The sequence below is a fragment of the Catharus ustulatus genome, chromosome 3 (genome assembly GCF_009819885.2).
Source record: "Catharus ustulatus isolate bCatUst1 chromosome 3, bCatUst1.pri.v2, whole genome shotgun sequence".
NCBI classification, from domain to species: Eukaryota; Metazoa; Chordata; class Aves; order Passeriformes; family Turdidae; genus Catharus; species Catharus ustulatus.
The window spans coordinates 60,949,438-60,970,430 of NC_046223.1; positions in this window are offsets into that span (position 1 = coordinate 60,949,438).

A 20,993-nucleotide genomic window follows, 5' to 3' on the forward strand; every position below is an offset into this window, starting at 1 on the left:
ACTGCTTGAGGTTTTTCAGGTTTGCATGTCACAATTGTCATCTGTACCAAGATGCTATTTTCAGCCCAAGAACTGAGTTGCTCACATTTACATTTAATTATCAGTCTTAGAAGCTTTGAAGTGTAAAGGTTAGGTATAGAAACAGTAAATATCAAACCAAACTGTGGCTGACCTCTGCAGGAGACATGAGCAAAGCCTATTTTCAATCCAGGTTCAGCTCCTGAACCACCCACCAGCAGTGGGGCTACAATGAGTGCATACCTAGAGTCACAAGTTAAAACAAAAGGACACTCAAAAGTCAGTGTTTAGCCAAAATAGGCTGGGATTTATAAAGGCCATACTTCTATTCACAGGTTGGGATTTCTACTCTGTGAGGTCTTGCAGCTAAAATTTTGTCATAAGGACTTCCTTCTCTGAAATCCCATTTCAATGATACCTAAAAAGGTTGACTCTGAAGAGATAATAGTGGCAAAGCTGCAGAACTACTGGAATTTAAAAAGCAACAATACATTCTCGATCATATAGATTTGACACAGTCTTGAGCTCTTGAGACTTCTTGTGTTCCTGAGACTTTGCCCTTGAAAAGACTACCCAAAAAACTTTTTTGTCTTAAAGTTCATAACTAAAATACATTTTTCTATCCATGCTGCATATAGAGTTGGATGGGTTCTACTTGTTCAGGACACATAAATCATTCACTTTGATTGCATCACTGAAGTAAGCGTTAATCTGCTATTTTCTAATTTCCCTCCAGGTTCTTCATAATCATCTCTCCAAATGACAGGAGGAGTAAGAATGACAAACACCTGACACTGTTGGAAACCCCAGTACATATCAGATGACACAGGGCCCATGCCACTGCACAGTGTAAATACAGCCAGGGTTACACAGCTTCAGAGAAGTCCCTAAGTGTATGTGATAGCTAGCAGTAAGTACTCCCTTGTAAATGATGCCTGTTATATGTAAAACTGGACACATACAGCATTTTTTCTTCCTTTCAAAGTAAGAAGTGTTGTTTTTTGTTTTTTTTACAGCTGATGCTTTCTCTGATCTACCTCTGAAGAATCATAGAACGGTTTGGGTTAGGCAGGAAAGGGCCTACCTAAAAACCATCTAATTCCAACTTCCCCACCACAGATAGGGACACTTCCACTAGACCAGGCTGTTCAAAGCCCTCCAGCCTGGCCTTGAACACCTCCAGTAACAGGGAACCACTGCTTCTTTGGGCAACCTCTTGCAGTTACTCACCACCCCCACAGGGAAGAGAACAGAGCAACTAAAAAAGAACTTAAAATGAGCATTTTTTCAGGGGAATACTATTAATTCTTTAATAGAGTAGCTGATGCCTACCTTAATGAGACTTAGCTATGCATTTTCAAAAACTGTCCACATTGATATTTATGAAATGCATACCCATAAGGAGACTGAATTCTTTGCTGATCCACTCTGATATGAGAAACACTGTCCAGGTTAAACACCAGCAGATGATACACCTACAGAAATGATCCACAGATCCATAAAGCCTGTAAGCCCTGAGTTTCCTTCCTGGAGGAAGAGGACAGAGCCAGGCTGTCCCCAGATCTGCTGCTCATCAGTAAGGCAAGGGACAAACAGCACTTGTCACATGAAAAAAGTCTGACTAGATATCAGGAAAATAGTTTTACCATAAGGGTGATTAAACACTGAACAGAGGCCCAGAGAAAGTACGGGATTTCTGATCCTGGAGATACCAAAGCTTGACTGGATAAAGTTCTGAGCAACACAATCTAAGCTGGCCTTGCTTTGAGATGGGGATCTGGACCAGGAGATCTCTGGAGGTCCTTTCCAACCTAAATTATTCAGAGACTCAGTAAGAATGTGTATAAGTTATATCAGCAGAGCTGTGCCTCCTTTATTAATTGTCAGGAATTTTAACCGTTACATGAGAATTTGGAATTAACTGGATATATAATCGGCACAGGAAATTAGATTTTCCCCTTTAAATTAAATTGCCATGGTAGGGGAGGAAAATAAGCAGGAATTGATAGTGCTCTGTAGTGTATTGTATAAAAGCAACTGCTATTGTTGCTTTTTCATTTCTTCCCACGAGCAACAAAAAAAGTATTTTGAAGCAATGCAAAACCAGACAGGTAAGTCCTTTTTATTTTCGTTTTATGCCTCATAGCTCTGCCTTCTTCTATGCATTATTTGGTTTTGGATCACATGGACCTAAGAGCTGTTGTCACTGCTCCATTCCCTCAAGGTGCTGTATCTTCTCCTTGCCTTTCCCTTTACTGTCCTGGTTCTTGCCCCTCCCTTTTCCACTCTTTTGCAAGTGACAATAGCTGCCTTCAGCTGTACCTGATCCACAGATAGCAGAAGAGCCAAAGGGTAATCTGACTTCTTTCATGGCCAGGGAATTAAACTGATTTGCTATATGAGTTGCTGGAAATAATGGCAGTCCCTGTTTGAGAGAAGATCCCCAGGACCTATCCAAAACCAAAGCACTACCCCAGGAGGGGCCTGGGACCTGGACTCAAACTTGGACTCAGTCTTGGAATCAGATCATAATTTGGGAAGCAGGAGTCTACTCTGCAGCAAAATGGCTGTTTTGGGAGGCAGAAGGGCATTTGTCACAGTCAAATATTTGGGATCCAATGAAAAGAGTCCTACAAACTATTTGCAAGAAAACTGTGGCGATTTATTTTCCTTACCCTCCTCAAAACAGGGCTTGCATGCATTCCTTTTTAATATGCTGGATTGCCACATCAGCTCCTTCTCCCAATGGAAAAAGCTTGACAAACACATGGATTAGCTAAACCCCTGCATTAGCATGGTGACAGAGCAGTACCCAACACAGCCAGAATGTTTGACCTCTGAGAGAAACCTCTCCTGCAGCCAAAGATAAAATTAACAAAACATCAGTGTTTCATATTCAACAGGTGTAGATGGGGTAATTCTGAACCTCACTGCGATAAATCTGTCCTCAGATTATTCTCTGTATGCTTTCAAACCTCAGTGCTGATATGGTTCTTAGAAAACTATCTTAAGTTCAATGCAAAATTCAAACTACTATATACTTTGTATAGGTGCATACTATAAGTATATACTATAAGAGAGAGGTTTTTTTAATGAAACTGATAACTACAGCATCACATTTAGACTGAGAAGGCATCCCTACTTTTTAAAGTATGGAAATCAACAAACAATATAACAAAACAGGAAAATTAAACTGTGGGGAATGCTTGGGTTACCTCTTATCACTAACTATTGATATGATCCACCTACAATTCTTACTAAAACAAGATTCACATGAATGCGATTTCACCTGTGTGTATAGGCATACACAAAATATACCTATGCAGCTTCACTATTCTAAACTATCTGTGTTTAAGTGAAACCGAGGTAAATTTTGTGTTTTAAGGGACTCACTCATTTAACTTAATCAATGAGCTAATCAGAGATTTACTTTTAAAATTTGCAATAATCAAAAAATTTATACAAGGGGCAAGATTCTGAGCACTAAAGGGATATGATTCGTGTGCAACCTCTTTGAAGGATAAATTCAAATCAGCTTTCATTGCAGTGTATTTTGCAGCAGTTGTAACAGACCTCAGGTAAGAGTTAAAGCCAAGTTCCTTCATAGACCTTTGCACTTACACAGGTAATTATAATTTGATGGCATGTACAGGACTAAGGATTTTTTTTTAATTGGAATTTTTATAATTTCCCACTACAAAATTTGGATTAACCAGAAATGGGGGGAAGGAGTAATTTTTGGTGACTGTAAAGCAGTGTGGTTAATAAGTGATAGAAAGCTTTGTCTCCTCACCTGAGATACTAAGTTAATATCAGCAGCCCTCAAGCTATTGCAAGGCAGATTAAACCAGTTAGCTGTAGCTGTCACTGCCTGACAGGCTGATAGGAATGCTCCCTTTCCTTGGAATTACAAGGGAGGAATAGGAAAGTTGTAGGAATTGTAGCACCTCAGCTAGATACAGAAAATTCCTTAAATGCACTATCATGTGGAATTCAATAAGCCGGGCCTAAATTCAAAAAGTTTTCAAAGAAAACTCAGACTGGAAAATAAATCCAAAACAAAACCTAATTTCCAGAATGAAAAATTCACCTCAAGAAAACCAAATAAGTGAATGATCCTTGCTTTTACAAAACTCACCCTATGTGCGTGCATACATGCATGTGTGTGGCTCCTGTGGTTATGGTATAGGAGGCCATTGAATTATCAAACCAGCAATTTTGCTATTAGTTTTTCAGTTTTCTTCTTGCATGCTATTCTGTGGTCAAATCCATTAGTAAGTTAGAGTGATAAACACCTGGAGTCTATCAAAAACAAAGAGAGTCTTATTCTATATATGCAACCAGCTAGGCGAACATAACGAGCAATGTCTAACTGCATAATATAGAATTCAAACAGGAATATGTTTTTTATGATGTGCCAGCATAAGGGAGATCAAAGACCAAAGCCAAATAAATAGCAACTGGGTACCAGCAAAGGAAACATATTCAGAACTTAAAGTAATCAGAAACAAACCCAGTGTATGCCAACACCCTGTGAATTCAAAAATAACATTTTCCTCATTTTCATAAAAGGTTTGAAGGCTGGCAGATTTTACTTTGGTTTCCAATCTACTGTTTTTATGACTGGAAGGGAACTTTCATTTCTCACAGACAAAGGAATATGAAGAATCATCTCCTCACCCCATTGTCTACATCCTCCTGGTGTTTTTGGAAGTTACCCCACCACCACCTCCCTGCTGCCATCTGACTGAATTTTCCTTGGATGCTTTGTGGAATTTGCCAGCTTACATTAAGCATTTATGGAGCTCAGCTCCTTATCTGGAACATCGCCTGGCAAACTGCAGCAATCTGTCTGGCACCTGGGGACTTACAGAGCAAATTTTTCCAGGTGGTAAAAACAGACACTCAGAATTACAGGCCAACACTATTTTGTGAGACAATTTCATCTAAGGGGAAAAGCCCAAATGACTAATTTCCAGTGTCCCGTTTAGTACCTGCAATGTATCTACATAAACTGCTCTAAATGAGTACTAGTACTAAAAAAACCCAACTTGCAGAGTGGGGAGGCTGGTGGAGGGGTTGGAGGAAGGAGCAGGGAAAAGATACAAGAGTGGCAGTGAATCTGACAGGCTGAGCCTGGGGCAAACAGTTACATCTGTGCTTGATTTGTCAGGGATTTACATTAGTGAAACTCTAACTCTTCAGATGATAAGTAAGATTACACTTACAGAACAAGTTTATGCAAATAAAGCTTAGTCTATGGAGTGTGTGAGTCCAGACACAGTGGATTTGGCGTGTTTCACTGAGCCTGGTGGCTGGGTTTAATAAGTGCATTTACATAAAGGATTAGGACATCTGGAAAAGTGGCATGGTAGTTTACTGAGATATAAATAACGTTAATTGAGAGGCCACAGTATGCAAAACACTCCATACATGAAAATTAAAATAATGGGAAATGATGGGGCAGAGGCTTGTATCTTGCTCTTAGTTATTTCAAGCTAAGTATTCTGTACTAGCTCATCCGTGCCTTTCTTAGTCCTAATTTTAGTCCCCATCACAGAACCCCATTTTATTACCAATACAACCCAAATCAGTGCCTTTTTCTTAAGTGGCTCACATAAACTAGGAGGAGATATCCAGAATTCAAAGGATCTGTAGGAAATTACTTTAAAACTCTCATCTAAATAAGCAGTGTGCTAGGTAACTCAGTTTTACCCCAAAGCCCAATAACATGCTCCCATAGCAACAAAAAACATCTCTTTTGGGCAACAGAACACTGAAAAATGTGTTTACACCTAACTCCAACTTGCTTTACAAGTTCTGTGATACACACTGGAATTTTGGCTTTGCAAACTAGCACGCTTGTGAACTGGTAAGAATGAGATAACAAAGCATTTGCAAGCATTATACCTTACATCTGCATTAATTTATAGCTTGGTAGGCAATTTTAATTAATTTTCACTCTTCTTAAAAGTCCAAAATTATCGTTTCTCAGTTTATCCAATAGTTCAGCAGAGCACAGGCAGACCTTTTGCAAAATACTGTAGTGTCCATATGTTCATATTTCAATCTCTTTCCGGTATTTTTTTAGAACAATTATAATGTTTCTTGTACAGAGATAAAAATAGCTTGCTTTGAGGTTTTTCCCTTTCTCCAGGTTTTTAAAAAGCTTTGCTTAGCTCTGGAGTTTTTCCAAACTATTGGCTACATACAAACAAAAGATTTGTCCCCATGCATGCTCCTTGAGACATTGCACTGCACACACACCACGCTGAGGTGTACAGGGGGACAACAGTGCTAAACTCGTCTGCAGTAATGTACTGCTCTCCTGGTTGTGCAAAAGCCCTCTGTGAAGAGACTTGGCCTGAAGCCTGCTTAGTATTGCTGCAAGATACACTGAAGAAATATACATTCACAAAGCAAATTATGTCTATTCTCTGACCTCAAAATGATCAGTTTTTCTCCTGTGCAATCCAATTATATCATTGCTATATTTAGATGGAGTGGGAAGCTGGTTGAAATATGGGGCAGGAGCAGCTGGGCTTGTGTAGTCAGAGGGAATGTTACTGCTGTATATATTGACCTAATCCAAACAATTCCATACATAAAATGAAAAGCCAAGACATATAAGCATGAGGTATGAACATATCAGCAGCCATGTTCGAGAGGGATTAGGTTGTGGAAGGGCCAGTTCAGCTGTGTGCTGCTGCTGGCATCTGTTAAGAGCACGGGAAAACACTCCTCATGTTTTGGTCAGTGAGCCAGATGTATCACTTCATTCATCCTTGCAGTTGGATGCTGATAACATCTGAAAGCAAACAAAGGTGATGATTTGGAGTGGCTGCTAGTAGGCACGCAGTTCTCTTTCCACTTATCATGCTCTGCTTTGGTTGGATGTTTCCCAACAGACAAGATTATAGCTTGCCTTAGAAAAGTGGCCGTGTTCACTAAGAATTACAAATTGTGGTCACAGTCCAAATGTACATGAGGCTGCAACACCCCAAGAAATACAGCCTAGCGTGGTTCAGTTTGTGGACTTCTCACCTGACGAAACACATGCCTAAGTAATTACTTTTCCTCCAGGGTTTATGATAGACAAATGCCAGCAGCCTTCAGCTATTTGGTTCTCTGTGTGTCTGGACTAGTGAGCTCCAGCCCATCACTGGCACAGTGTGAGAACCTTCTGGCCTCCTCTGCTCCTCTTTAGGATTCAAGCCACGACCCACTCCTGAATCAGCTAGCTTTGTAAGCCTAGAGTTCAATTCCATATTCTTTGAGAAACAGTATAAAAATTATCTGCAATTTACTGCAAACCTCTCAATCAAATTCCAATTATTGTCAACCTATTACATCTATTTTTAGTTCTTACTGCAGAATATTTATGTCCAAAGAAATTATTTAAATAAACTGCACACTAACTATGCAGTAGGTTACAGGGGAAGTTGCCCTAGACCAGCAGCAGATGTGAGCTAGAGAGGTTTTGTTGCATAGGGCAGAGTATCTCACAACACTGTGAGTAATTTTGGTTAGGGCTTCCTGCTGTACAAACTTTCTTTTTTTCCCATCTCAGTCTGTTGCTGAGGACAGTTGGTGAGAACAGTTCCAGTTCCCTTGAAGTGATGATACAGCATTTTCCTAACACAGTATAAAATGTACAGAAAAGCAGCTTATTATTCCCTGTCTCTGACCGAGTTAATTGGATATTAGCATTAGAATCACGTTAAGTAATCTCTGTCAAATCCTATTAGCTCCCTTGCTCGCTTCCAGAGTATCTGCTGAATGATACAAAGCTTGCAGAAAAGCTAATCCTTATATACCTTATGAGTGCAGCCAAACTATTTTGTTTGTCACAGTGAAAGAGAACTTCAGGCTTCCCATCACCCACACCACAGGTAGAGCCTACCATTCTCCCTTGGCAGCCTCAGCAGTAACCAACAACAGCAAAATGGAGACACTAACCTGTGCTGCAGCCATCATTTCCACAATTGTTCATAACCTGGGTTGAGAATTTAAATGCAAAAATATGCTGAAATCCAAAGCTATAGTTCCCACAGCAGCTATAACTCAGTCACGGTATTTGGACATACATTGTGGAGTATAGTCATAGTAATGCAAAACACTAAAGCTACCCCTGGTTATGGTTGGCTGGGGGAACCATAACTCTGAGTTTCCTGACTTTTGTGTTAAGATCTCAGCCATAAATATTGCTTTAATGTAGCTTTGTGCGGTGGGTTTACATTGGCATTGGGAGATGCTCATACGGAAACAGTAGAGAATTAGTGTGGTATGCTTATTAAATGAGTAATGCGTTTAGAATAATTGCTGGGGTGAAATCATGGCCCCAGTGAAGTCAAGGGAGATAGGGTTTTCACTCAAAAACATCTTATTCAGGGAAGAAAGCAGCAAATGTCCAAGTGGTTTTGATCAGATCAGTTCTCTCTCTCAAAATCAGGGCTCTTAAGAAATAATTCATTTATTCCAAAGAGTGACATGAACCTCAAACAGCAAATGGTTGGAGGACACATTGCCTCCACAGAAAAACTTAGAGGTTATTAGTTTTGTTTTGTTTTCATTTGCTATTTTACACATTAAATACCCCAAAGTGACTATTTTTTCATAATTATTTGCCAGCTAAAATAATTTCTTACTTATTCTGACACTTTGATGTTTACCAGTTAATGACAGTACAGTTAATGATCTCAGAGATTATCCAGCAATTGAAAAAGGGTTACCACTGAAAATTTTCAGCAGAAAAGTTTCAGCTAATCTCTGTAATTCAGTTGCAAATTTTTGCATGCATGTTTTGAAAGAGAGAGTGCAATACCATTATTTTGCCTGCTAGGATGCTAGAGAATATTTTTCCTAGTGGATTGGGTTTTTATCGTATCATGATTTACTTGAACAAACCAGCCTATTTCATTATGAAAAATAAATAAATAAATAAAAAGAGAGATAGGCTAGTCTCAAGAGGAAAAAAATGTATCTTTCAGTGTGTGACCAGCCAGAGGAATTCTCCTTTTGTGCCAAACTGCCTTGTGTTTTCAGCTGGGAAAGACACTGTGCAAACCGATAGCAGATGGCAGAGCTGAAAATAGGTGCTTTACATGTTTGATTCAGAGCCAGCATTTTGTTGTCTAGTTGTCTCACATTTTTGCACTGTCTTATGTTGTGCAATCACATGTGACACATTGAAATCAGCCTTACTGTCCCAGGGTTTTCTGAAACGGGATTCTTGATGTGATGGGCAAGAATTTGGTGTGTTTACTGTTCTTGGAAAGGCTTCCTCCATTGGAAACCACCCTTTGAGGAAAATTTCAGCTAGCTTATCCTTATGGGAAGGGCCAGTGGTGCCACTACAAGAGATCTCTGCTCAAAGACTCTCTGGGGAAGAAATCCAGATTCCTTGGCAAAGGCTGGTGTAGAGAGGGAGTCTGTGGAGAGAAAGAGAGGGTGGTCTCTGCAAAGTAGTTTTGAACCATGCAAATACAGTGCCACCAGCTTGCCTCACAAAATAAAATTTTCCAGCTCCCTGCCAAAAAATGTCATGTGACGGCACAGTATTTTTAGCTGCAAGGGCAGCTATGAGTTGAATTCTCTCTCTCTTTGCTGAAGCAAGGCTCTTAGATTGCTCTGCCATGAGCATGACATGGTCTGTGTTGGTGAAGACTAAATTCTGATTATTCAGTGACAAAATCTCAGAGTTAGTGCACAATAACCCTATTTAACGATTAAGGGTTTTATTCATTAATTTCAAATCTACCCATTTCCATGCTGGTCAGGCAATAGCTCGATTACAGTGCCTCATTTGAGGAAGAAAAAGGAAGTGGAGGAAAAAGAGCAAAATACATGTCAATTTGTGGCAACCTTCTTCCATGAGACTGTTTCCATAATGCTGCAGTTGCCTCTTTCTAGACTTTTTAGAATGTTCCTTGCATGTGAAAAAAACAACAAAACAAAAACGTAATAGAGGTAAAAAAAGGAAAACAGGCCTCCAAGATTTCCAGATAGAAGCTAACAAATACAGGTCATCAGCTTCATGATATTTTCCAGTTTAGGCCTGCTGGGCTTATGTTACCCTGGAGCTACTGAAGAAGGATCTCTCCATATTCTGCTTTCCAAACTTTCTGCAGTCAGTGGATGCCATTCCCATAATTCCACATTTAATGGCTCTCCCAACCCACATTAAATAATTCCCCCCCTCTTTATTGTTGAAAATTGTTATAAATGTAAAAGTATGAAGTTGAGACTATAACACAAGTCAGGATAACAAGCCTGACCACAGGGCTTCAAATGTCATCCGTGAGTTACTTTTGTAAGTACACTTGTACCCTCTAAGGTAAAAGTCAGGGGGGAAAATATCCATCAGCTCAAATATTGTCAATATTGGGACAACATGACACAAAAAGTTCTTGTATTCAGTAATTAGTGCTACTACTAGCTTAGTCCTCATACAACTCCTGCTTTATTTTTCCCAGCTGCTTAGTACAACTAGTTAGAAGAGTAGCTGCACGAAGTAGGGGAAACGATGCCTGCTGCAATGCAACATAATATTTTCTAGAAACAGACTTGCAATGTTTTCTTAAGTGTATATTAAAATAACAAAAAAGTCTAAGCAACCAGATACAGTGATTTAAATTTCCCAACTGAAATTTTTTGCATGCATATCTTTAGTACGTGCTTCGGCTAATTATAGAAATAGAATCTAATGAACCTTAACATAAGCCCTTAGGAATATTACAATTGCAAAACTTGACAGGAAAGGAAACTTGATTAAATAATGCTGTCTTCTGTGACATAGGCATTTTTAAAGAGGGTTTTACTTTGCACAGCTTTATGTTTATAATTTACTATGTGGTTTTAATCCCACGTTTTGTAGTACTTAAGCTCTGGGTATGGGTTTGGTTTAATTTTTAAAATACTCCGCTTGTTTATTGATCTCTGATAGAATGTTTAAAAAAATATTAGGGAAGTTTTAAAGACTTGTTTAAAATGTTTGTCAGATTTTTAGCTTAGCAATTTTTAGCTTCTATATAGCTCCAAATGGATTTTCCTTGAGATTTGCATCCAAAGTGCCCATCCACTTCAGAGGCAATTGGGAGAGGTATCTCATGGCACCATCACTCCTTCCTGCTACCAGCTTCTGCCTGACATGCCCCTAATGGAGAAGCGGGACCAGCTCAGTGCCCTGGGACCTCAGCTCCTGGGTAGTTCATCCTCCAAGCCTGGAAAGGAGCTCAAAGTCCCTCTGTGAGATGGGCCCTCTTTTTCTAAGAGCTTTTCAGACCTAGTCTGTTGGGCTCCAAAGAACTTAAATCAAGAAACAAAATATGCAAAATTATGGAATATGTTAAAACCTAGGCCTTTCATGGCCATGCGAAAGCAGACCTTTTTCACAGCATTGCTCTCTTTGCAGTCACCAGTTTCACTTTAATGGGAGTGCATTTAGCCATTACAATTTAGTCCTTTTCTAACCTTTTGCATTCACCTACTAATAATATCTCCAATACCTGTAGCTCCCATGGGACAAAGAACTGATACAGGTCTGTGAAAACTACTGAAATCAATAAAAACTGATTCAGACCTGGACAGGTTTATGTGGAAAAGAAATCTTGCCCATACTTCATACAAGGAATCTTTGTTGCTGAAAACTGTGCCATAATTGCAAGTATCTTTGGTTTTTCAGCTTTCTTACCGGGGCAAGTGCAGCATCCTGGCCTCTCTCTTTCTTTCTTTTGGAGGCTTTTTGCCTCCAATACTTAGAAATGTATTTGGAAGAGGTCTGTTTGCTTTCTTTTTATGTTTTTCAAGATCAATGATCTTTTTCTAGGGTACTTTTGGATGCTGAAGCAAATGTCATTCTGAAACAAAACATTTTTTTTAAAGGATATTTACAGAGTCAATCACAGACAGGTTTTTATTAAAGAAGATAATTTTGTAATGCTGAGCAGGAATGGCAAATACATTATTTACTAGGAGGTACCCTATTTTGTAAAAAAAAGAATTTGCTTTCTGTAAAAATGCAACATAAGACAAAGCAAGCAAAACAAAAAAAACATCTGGTAAAGGAAAAAATACAGTTAATATATTGTCAGAGTAGTATTTTTATCTCAGCACAGACACAGTCTTGCCTTCTCTCCTTTTTGCTTCAGTAGTAAAAAATGGGAGATTTCAATAATATCCTAGAGGTCATCCAAAATTTGAAGGCCAAACCACTGCTGCAAAGGAAAATGAACTATGCCATTGTTTGGAGATGTGCTGGTTGAGCTACGGTTCAGCTACACTGCACATGGAAAAAACATTCAAATAATTTATTTTTATTTCTCTGCCATGCTCAAGCTTATAAATTCACAAGCTACAGTTTGAGGAAAGCATGAAGAGGATTCAGACTGTTTCCTACAGTGTGCAAATCATGACCAAAAAATGTTAATCCTTCCACAATCTGAGGGAATGCTTCAATAGGCTCCAACAGCCCTCTGGGACGGGGGTACCAACACTCAGAAAATGAAGTTCATTTTGGAACACAGTTTATGGTGGCTGCAGTCGAGGTCCCAGGCATGCACAAAAGCCCTTTTCAATGGAAAACATAGAAAGCTTGGCTTCCTGCAAGCAACCTCACTGCTTGAGTCTGAGCTGGGGTCTCAACTCAGGTTTATCCTGACTGCTTCGTAGGTGGCCTTGAGCAAAGCTCATGTGCTTGAACAGCAAGAAGTGCAGCACAAAGGAAAGCAAGTACTGTTTATTTGGTTCAAAAGCACAAAAAAAATTTAACAGTGCTAATCCATGCCTAGAATTTTTAAATTGTAGACGCTGTCATTTCAAAGCACCCTTAGGTTCCAGTCAGTGCTCAGCATCAGTGGAGAATATCAGTCCAAGATAAATTCTGGCAAAGTAAAGGGTTCTCAAAACTAGGAGACTCAGAGAGAAGAACTAGATCTGCACCTTCTCTGTTGCTTCCAGAAGAGTTTCAAAGCAGAAAGGATCCAAGGCAGAGCAACAGGCAAGCTCAGTGGGTGCCCCATCTTCCCCACCAGAGGTAAGGTGGATATTCCTCCAGAAGGGTAGAAGCAACCTCCAGCAGGCAGCATCAGTGGTGAGAATATCAGCAAATATGTAGCTGTGACACAAAAATTCTTATGTTTATATTTTAGTATTTGAAATATCTCTTCAAAAAAACTTTCAGACCCTCTGGTGTGAAAGTATAACATGAAATTCTGGTGGAGAAATTCTAAACCCAGAAGAAAGGATGGGGTGACTGTCAATTCAGACCTAAGGAGGTATTTTACAAGAAGAAATTTTACAAGCAGCCCAACATATAGATTCTGTTCATTGTTTTAAGGAGATTGTGGGGAAGTCTGAACCAGCTGAGCTAAATGCAATTCCCAAACCTGTTGAACTTCGTCTGTTACTGTTAACATCCAGGATAGGAAAAAAATGTTTTGTAGCTCATTATGCGCTTGTTTTTACCCTGTTATCTTCCTCCAGTATATGTGCTCTTCTAATTCATTATTTTCACATTTACATTTGTATTTTCACTTGCCTCCTTCACAGAATACACCAAGAAACATATCTATTTCTCTAAAATGTAAGGATATGAGAATGTAAAGACATTGATTCAGACTAATAGCTGCCTTTCCACTCATATACAAAAGGAGGAAACTGAACAGCATGTTCTCTTTGTGCTTCCTGCGAGATCACATCATCCTAACACAATGTCAAAGTCTGGAAATTGCATGTATTCAAACATTCATAATGTAACAGTTTCCTTTTACAGTAACACAAAAAAACTGGCGAAAGAGCAAAACAGCTATGATGAGGTCTGGTTTTCAGCATTTCAACTGGTGTTCATGGCTCTTGGGAAAGAAGGAAAACTTTGCTTTTGACATTTTGGAAAGGTGGTAAATTTAAATCAACTCTGCTAGTTTGGTCTGAGAGCTGGCATGGATTTATTCAGATAACTTCATCCAAGTTATTTTTTGGCCAAGGAGATCTTAAAGTTAAAAACCAGATAATCTAGTAAAACAAAATAAAAGGCCTAATTAGTGATGGTAGCTCTGGCCTCATAAGAAAATAATGTGATGGATTTGGAACACAGATGAGAGCACTAGCTCCACAGAAGTGTTATTCCAGCCACAGAAGGTCTTAAATACGCCTTTTAAAATGTATAATATAATGCCAGATGGTTGAGCCACATCTGAGATTTTCAGGGCATTCAGTACACGATCAAAGTTAAGTAATCACTGAAAGAGAATAAAATTGCTAAGAACCTGCCATTATAGTTAATGTGTGCACTGAAAAAATGATTCTTGATCTTGTTCAGTAAAACTCTTGGTGGGTGGCATTTCTGTGAAATAGGTGTTAACTGGATTAGCTCAGTTTCAGGTCATGTTTTTCAACTGAAAATGTAGTCCTTTCTAGTACTTTAACAAAATAAAATTAATATAAAGCAATAGTTTGTCTAACTAATAGCCAGACTTCTGTTTTCTCTTGTTATAGTCAAAATGGCATTCTGCCCCTAAACTAAATCTGGGTAGTTTCACTCCTGAACATGACTAATCCCTGGCTGGACTGCTCTGCAGGATCTGATGAACCAAAGGTCCCAGAGCACACCTCAAGTCAGCCCCAGCACAGCACAGCTAACCTGGTGCAGCTGCTGCCTCACCTCTCATCCCTTCTGGCTAAAAAAGTGCGTGGTATGGGAAAGTTGTTCTAGCTCTGTTTCTACATTATCCAGGGTTATGGTCCTTCCTGTCTGCCCTCCTCAAGCTGCATTTGACGTTTTCACTGCATCAAGTAATGGCCATGGAAGAAAGGGACCATCAAAGCCCTAGCTTCAAGGTCAGATTTTGGGACAAACAGCTGGGAAAGGGGAGACCTCTAGTGACTTGACCTGAGTGATGATCACCACCATTAGTGGCATAATTATTGCATTACAACAGCTTCAATGGGAGCAATTAAAAGAGATCCCAATCAAAATGATATTGGGGTTTAGCATTTGGAGAATTTGTCAAGGTGGAGGGAAATTCATGTTTACTTGTACTCCTCTGCCAACTGAGGGCTAGGATAGAGGGGATTCTCCTTCCCTTTGCTGTCATTAGGTCCCAGTGACCTGCTGGTACCCTCAAACCAGGACCAGAGGCAGATATATGACCCACACACAGCAGAGAGGATAAAAGCCCTTGAGAGGAGAAGCCTCTTCAAAAAGACCACATTTCACTCATTTTCTCCTGGTGGAGCCCCAGCCCCACTCACTGTGCAGTGAGACTGCTCTCACCGTACACCACCACTTTCTTTTCCCAGATCCAGCAGTTTTATCTACTGATAAACAATTCTCCTGCTTTTCACAACCTTCTGCAAGCAGGAGAGTGAACCTCGAGCACCAAGCTGCAGGTGCTGACACTCCTGACAGCTCAGGGTCTTGGTCCATGCAGCTGTGTGCTGCCTGCCCTGCCCACCTTGAGATACCATTCCACAGTCCAGTGCTCCAAGGATGCAGGACAGTCTGCATCTACATAATTTGCAGATTTCCCTCAACTTTTTTCTTTCTTGGGACTTCACAGCATGTTTAACGAAGTCTGCCAACTTACCAGCTTCCCAAGCCTCTCTAATTAGGAGCTTGTGATATGACAAGCCTCTTAACAATACTATTTACTTTTCCTGACACGTAGCAAGAGAAGGTTACGTTTCCCTCCCTGCAGAAACCCGTAGCATGATGGGTGAAACCAGGAAATATTATACTGGCTGGTTGCTTAAGTTTTAATACAAAACTTACTTGCATCTGAGCTGGACTTGACTTTTTCAGCAACCTGAATTCCTGTGAGGATATTTTCATTTTTATTCTTTGATGCAATTAGGCTTTAAAATATTTCAACTTTTTTGTTTTGCTAGGAGAAAAACATCATTCAAATTCACATAGCTCCCTTTAATATCACACATGATGTAAGAGGGGAACCCTCTCTCCCACTGGTGGTATTTCCTCCAACAGAATGAAAAAATCCAAACCAATTCAACTATCTCATCAGCCACGGAGGTAAGTGTGCACACAAGGGGGACAGAGAAGAAAACAGGTACCAAGATGAGGACAAAAGCATCCTCAAGCATGCTACCCCCTGCAGGGTACTCTTGTGGGGAGGGCAGAAATCCACCACCCCTCCCACCATTCCCTCTTTTAAGCTCAATCAAAGTAGTAACCTTAGGAAAAAACCCAACCAACCAACCCCACAAAGTTTGTCAAACCTAAACAAAAACTTACTCTTCAGATTACTTCATTTTACTCCTGTGGATCAACCTAAAATCAGAAGGCACTGAGAGATGGTTTCTCTTACATTGTTCTGGGGGTGAAGAAATACACCCCAATCAAATTTTTACATAGATAGATAGATAGATAGATAGACAGATATATAGATAAGATAGGAATTGCAGAGAACCTAACACTTTTCAATACACTGTAAGGAATCACCAGCCCAGCCAGCTTAGTCATGCAACAATACTTGGTTTCTCTCCTCTGCAGCACCTCATGTCAAGGAAAGATTATAGCAGCAGCAATTTGTTTCAGATTTACTTTGTCAGATCAGCTGCTGATAGCTTCAGACCACCCTAATCTGTGAGAGAAAATGAAGCTCTCTGTTGACAGAAGAGCCACTGGCGATTTTCTTGAGGCACTTCATTGTTTATGTGAAACCATTAAGGAGGTTGGGGTGATATGAGTTCAAACTCCTTTTCAAAAACACGGCCAAAACAACTTCAGATTTATGATTCTGTCTCAGCTCTTCTCATGAGATATGATATTCTTCTTAACTTGGATTAAACACCAATTGTGACTACTACAAAATATTTGGTTTCTTCTCATGGAACACTAAACAGTGGCTTAGCTTAGGGAGCTGTAAATAAATGAACTGCATTTTGAAACAAACTCCAGAGTTTACATCATCTTAACTATAAATTGCAAATTAGGTGCAATAGAAGTTACAGTAGATCTTTATATGCTGCTTAGAGGTAAGGCTTTCAAAGACATCTAAGGAATTTAAATATCAAGTTTCTATTAATTTGAGTAGAAAACTATACTCAGCTCCCTCAAGTAGTTTCAAAAACTTCATCTTAACAGACTGTGTTGTAAACCCTAAACCTATTAGATCCTTGGAGAGATTCCCACTGAGTTTAGGAGAGTTAGATCATGCTCTTATTGCCTTTCCAGAGCATGGGTCTCCTCCTTGGGCAGGCCCAAGGTCTGCAGCACTGTGACAGTGCTCCAAATGCCTCCCTTCAATCCCCTAATCAGTCACCAGAACTTTTTCTTCCCAGAAACATAGTGGAAAAGGTCACTTTAGTGCACAAGCAAGCTTAGGAAGACTCCAGCACCCATCTAAAGGGTCTATACATTTGCAGATTTTCTGGATTAGCAAAGCCAGCAGATGCTGTAGCCTCTTCACATACCTGGAGAGAACAGACCAGGAGATTTTGCCAGATGACTTTAATGATGAAAGACAGTCCCAGGGGAGGGTATTACATTATTTTACACTGAAGTCAGCAAGGCTGCCAAACTGCTTACTTCAATGGCAAAACTCCTATTGCCTGCCATGGTGCTGGATTGTCCCAGGCCAGCATATCTGGGGGCTGTGGGGAACTGCAAACCCCCAGGCACCAAAGGCACCCTCAGGGCTGTGCCCCACCATAAGCTCTGACCAGTGCAGGGAAGGCACCTCCTCACATTGTAGATGTGCCAGCTCAGGACCTTTGCTCCAGGAACAAGCCCTGGCTGAGCAGTGTGTCCAATATCTGCAGCATCATTTGAGGGAGCTTGTTAATTCTCCCTCTTTGCAGGAATGGGCTCTTTTTCCACAGCGCTCATTGGAAGCAGAAGTTAAACTCAGGCTTCATTCATACATGAGATTTAAGTTTGCTTTTTCACCATAGGAACAATGCTGTCAGAGAGTTCAGAGGGCATAATGCTGAATATTGCAAAAATGAAAAATAACCACAGGTAGTTTTAAACCAAACACAAAATTATATTAGTTGCACTTGAATTTAAAGCCAAATTTTTGATTACGGCTCCATTTATTGGCAATTCTGGGAAAAGGTTTCAGTATAATCCCCAGTTAATGAAACCTTTGCTAGTGAATTTCCTTTGTCAACACTGCATTTAATGTGAGAAGTGCTTATACCTGCTAGATCATCAAAACTCGAAAAGCTAATAGACTCAACTGGAATGTAAAAAAGAGGGAGGATTTTCATAAAACTTTAATAAAAGGGTTTGGCCTAGAATGGTGTAGGGTGATTCCTTTAAAAACAACTCTACTATTACTATTCTCCAGTTTCCAAATACTTTTTTGCCATGAAAATTGACAGACAGCTATGCTAAATAAATATATATATATAGTAAAGTATTTCTTGGAAATGCTGCACGAGTAAAACAAAAAAATTCAGTTGTAAAATCCCTAGAAACCTAGCCAGGCTCGGCCTGTGCTTTAGATCCTTTTGGTCTAGTTCATCACTTACAGAGCCAGACAGATGCCAAGACCCAAATAACCCGGCCCAGGAGAAAGGCCACTTGACCACTGCTAGCAAGCAGCCAGGGGAGAGCTGGTTTAGTTCCCTGAAATGCTGCACTCCCCTGCTGCAGGTTTCTTTTGGTTTCAGGACACACAGTGACTGACAGGAGCATGACAGAGAGTTGATCTAATCTGCTCTCCATCCAGCATATCCACCCTGTTCTGCTGCAGGGGCAGTTTGAGTTTAGCTGGATGGGGATATCTATGTCAGGGGCATTTTAGAAAAACTATCTTTCATGAAAGATCTGTAGGGTGGTGTTTTCCTACATACTTTTAAGAGATTCCTGTGCCAAAGGTGAAGTTGTTGGTCCTGTTTTCATGTCAATCTGAAATGTTTAGGGGCTATCTCTTGATGGTAGCATTATTTATGGTTTAGGAAAGGTGTTTCCACTTTCATAAATTTGACAACCACTACAGGGTTCTTCTTCCCCCAATTTGAAAAACTACAATTTTGTAGTCAGTCCCAACACTGCTTTGTTTCCTCCAGTCTGATGAAATTATTCTTGCACCACAGTGTCAGTGCTATAACTGCTTATCCACCTGAAATTTAGGTATTCCCTTTTCCTGCATGAGTCTTGACATGAAGCCACAAGGACCAGGGATCCAACAGTGAGAGAGACTTTTAAAGAATTCTTCCCACTGCATGCAGCATGTGCTGAGACAGGACTTTGGAAATTCACTTAATGCTTCCATGAACACAAGTAATGTGTGAACGTGCCTGTGGCTGTGTCCTTCCCTATGAAACCTTAGAACTAGGATTAAAGTGACTTTCAGGTCAAGCTGAATGATTGCACTAAAAAAGAAGCGTTTTATTTTTCCTTTAAAATTTTAAACTCTTCATTTCAACCATGTTGACTTTGTGTTCACAGAAACAGGAATGCTCATGGAAACAGTATTCAAAATATTTTTTGATACTCAGGAAAAGCAAATTTTGAAGCCCTACAAAAAATATTTGCAGTGGAAATCTCATTCCTCTCAGTCAGGAAACAGAAATACACCATACACACTACACAGCCATTACATCTGTTTGAAGTGTGCCAAGAGCTACTCATAAATTAACTACAGACATAAAATACTGCAAATAAGTTTGATGACAAACTAATCAAAATGTTCTCAATGGCAACTCAACTGAAGAAAAAAAAAGTGAAAACAGTTGTTAGAAAACAAGGTATCACAGACTGCATCTCTAACTTGACTGCCCAGTTAGCAGAACAACTGTGCTACATTCTGTCAAGTGTACCCCATCTGACTGGTAAGGAAAATTTTGCTTTATATTTCTTCCCTTTTGCTTGCCACATTCCTACTTGACTTTCTTATGATGGTGCTGCCTGAGTGGTACCTATGGGACTGCACAGTGAAAATCCTAGGAAAACAAGGGAACTGCCCTTCACCAAAGACATATCCTGGGCACATTCCTACACCAGCACACAGATCTTTTCCTGATTTCTTGTAAAATCCCACCTCATATTTATGTTTGAAGTCCCCATTTTTAAAAACACCTATGGCCATGCATAGTTTTTTTCTTTGAAACGTGCCTTAATGTGGTGCAGACCTGTGACTGACATTAAACACACTGTAAGCTTGCTTTTCCATAGAAATTTTCCTGAATTTGAGATTAAGCACCCAGTTACCAGACAGAAAAACAAATTCATAACCTCTTCTGTTCCCAGTTTATTAAAGTTTTAATCATCACAGTGCTGCATTGTTTAATTCTGTGCAGCTAATTATATTCTTAAAAAAACCCATATTTCATTGGTATCAAATGTTAGGATAGTAGAAGCCAAGGGCAGGATATCTGTAGTAGGGATTTGACATGAGCATAACATCAACCTTGTCTTCATTCTTTCAGCAATGGGTAGAAGAAATATGAGCAAAATAATGGATTTCAGTGACAGATGATGTGCTCATCAAACTTCATAGACATTCCTTGAAATATGGACTCGTCCAAGCCCACACCAAAGCCTGATAAATGTCAATGAATTAGGGGTTTGAATTCCTCTCCTGAAGCATCACTCTCTTGGTTGGTGAGGAGAAAGAACCATTGCACCTGCTAACAGACCTAAAAAGGAAAATCAGTATCTAGCTACATTGTTCTGGAATCCCAAAGTGCAAAATTTTTCTTTCTTTCCAATATAGGAAAAATTTTCAGTGAAGCTGTAGGGTTATTTTAAAATTTTTCTGTAAACCTCAATTTTAAATTCTATTCTGGTGAATAAACTGGTTATGAACTAAAAATGAGAAGTTGTCTTAAAATAAGTTCACATTTCACAAATATGGTTGATCAATTAGAAAAAAATGGTTTTCACAAGTAAGGAATGCTGCAAGAAAAATCATGAGAAAAACATTAGATCCTAAAAACAGGAAGCGCTTCTTAAAAATAATTTATTACATTATAAGAAAAAGGCTCAAGACACCATTGTACAACCAAGG